The sequence below is a fragment of the Phyllobates terribilis genome, unplaced genomic scaffold, assembly GCF_046119375.1.
Source record: "Phyllobates terribilis strain yellow unplaced genomic scaffold, ASM4611937v1 Scaffold_37__1_contigs__length_12642776, whole genome shotgun sequence".
Taxonomy (NCBI): domain Eukaryota; kingdom Metazoa; phylum Chordata; class Amphibia; order Anura; family Dendrobatidae; genus Phyllobates; species Phyllobates terribilis.
Window position 1 is genome coordinate 1,549,011 of NW_027362797.1, and position 2,438 is coordinate 1,551,448.

A 2,438-nucleotide genomic window follows, 5' to 3' on the forward strand; every position below is an offset into this window, starting at 1 on the left:
TTGTTCATTAATTAGTTATCCTCTCTACCCCCCCCCCCCTCGGTCTTGAGGCATGTAGGACATTGGGCAGGGGGGGGAGAATGTGTAAAAATAGGTGGACTTATGCAGATTAAAAACGTTTGGGGTGCATCTGCAACAAGCAGTATATTTGTGGGTTTTAAGGTGTCTATTGATGAACAACATGTCTTCCTAAGGGGAGTCTTTGTCCCTATCCCTACAATGGGTGCCTTCTTTGGGCCAGGGTGCAGCTCTAGGCCAAAACCAATTCAGGTAATCGCTTCTCGGCCTTTTGGCTAAGATCAAGTGTAGTATCTTTTCTTATCAGTTTAATATCTGATACGTCCACCTATTTTCACACATTCTCCTCTCCCCCCTAATGTCCCATGCTCCTCAAGACCGGGAAGGGTGGGGGGTAGAGAGGGTAACTAATTATTGAACAAACGAGCAGCAGTCCCCAGTATGCTCCCTACATACCCATTATGACACGTGCAATGTCCGTTTCATTCTTGCATTTTTCCATTGTCTCATTGTTAGGGGGCAATGGAACAATGGGACAATGGAAGAATGGAACAGACATTGCACGTATCATAATGGGCTCCTGGCTTTTATCTGGCAGTGCTGCAGCAGCCAACTTCAGTCTGTAGGGAGCCTACAGACTGGGAAGCACTGGGGACCGCTGCTCGTTTGTTCATTAATTATTTATTCTCTCTACCCCCCACCCTTCCCGGTTTTGAGGCGCGTGGGACATTAGGGGGGAGAAAAGAGGAGAATGTGTGAAAATAGGTGGACTTATGCAGATTAAAAACATGTGGGGTGCATCTGCAACAAGCAGTATAGTTGTGGGTTTTAAGGTGCCTATTGATGAACAACATGTCTTCCTAAGGGGAGCCTTTGTCCCTATCCCTACAATGGGTGCCTTCTTGGGGCTATGGTGCAGCAATAGGCTATAACCAATTCAGGTAATCGCTTCTCGGTACCTTTCGAAAAGGCGGCTTTGGCCGTCGGCCACCCTAGCAGATTGATGGACACTGGGGTTTAGGCCCTTATTAGTACGCCAGGTGGCTAATATAGTCATCTAGTGGAAAGCATGGCCCCCCAGGATCGACGCCATTGGGCCGGGGAAGATCGAAAGCCCGAAGTGTGAAGTGCCCCAGGATTGGTGACCCTGGGGTGCCTTAACTCACTGGTATTGGGAACCCCACTTGAGTTTCTGGCACATTTGCACAAGCACTTCAAATTTTCTTTCTTTGCACACACCCTTATTCCGGGCCTTCTGGCCTTTAGGATCTGGAATTTTTCAATTCCCGGTCGAAGGTCCAGGCAGTATTATACTGTGAAACCTTCGCTATTTATTTAATCTTTTTGTCACTGTGTGTGCACTTATTCACTTGTGTCACGTCCTTCTAGGATTTTGTCGGTATGCTTTTCCCTAACTGGTTCCTCTCTTGGCAGGTCTAGGGGGAAAGTGTGTGGCCATCAGGTTCCACTCCCCCCTGAACCACCCTGGCTCTCCTCTTTCGGGAGGAGAGCATTGTTGGCTTCCCTCTTCCGGGAGGGAAGCACAGTCTTTGGCTCCCACTGCCTTGCTCGGGTGAGAACTCGGGCAGGCGCTGGGGGTAAGATTGGGTCGCCTCTGGCTTTGGCTGGAGGTGGCTATTTGTCCCTGGAATAAACATCAGACAGCACTAGTCCAAGTTATACACTCATGTGAGTGACGCCTAAGTTTCTCTCTCTCACCTGTAGAGTGTTAGCTCTTATGATCAGCAGGGTCCACTCTCTCTTCTGTATACTACAGTGTAAGCTCTCTTGGTCAGCGTGGTCCTCTCTCTCTCCTGTAGCGTGTAAGCTCTAATGGTGAGCAGGGTCCTCCATCTCCATTAGAATGGAAGCTCTTGTGGTCAGTGGGGTCCTCTCGCTCTCTTTTTCTCTCTCTCCTGTGGAGTGTAAGCTATACCAGCCAGGTCCTCTCTCTCTCTCTCTTCTCCTCCACGTGTATTTGCTGAGCAATTACAAGCTTTCCTGTATTGAGATTCTCTCAAATTTATTCACCGCCAATCAACTTATTGGGCAAAATTCATCGAAGTTGGCAAATACTAATTTCAAAATATCTGCTCATCTCTACTCAGCACCTTCTGATGACTAACTGAAAATAAAACAAAAAAAATACTATGCAAACACAGGGCCACTAAAAAAAACAAAAAAATCAAAACAAGAAATAAAACCCCTACACATACCACATACAAAAATTTGCAATTGTTTTGTTTTAATCAAACTGCTTCTACAATCATTGGATGCTATGTTTAACCACATCCCGGAATGTGATCAAATAAAAGAAATTGCGGCACTGATAATATTGATGGTCATTCCTGCTAAACTGTTATATTTTATTAAATGTGCAAATATTCATGCTTGTTTCTCATTTTTGTTTGCTTCTCTTT

General features: G+C 46.0%; 1 pseudogene; it reads left to right on the top strand.

Moving 5' to 3' along the window:
- The first annotated feature begins 273 nt into the window (after positions 1 to 273).
- Positions 274 to 363, top strand: LOC141182935 (U2 spliceosomal RNA; annotated as a pseudogene).
- Positions 364 to 2,438: the final 2,075 nt, after the last annotated feature.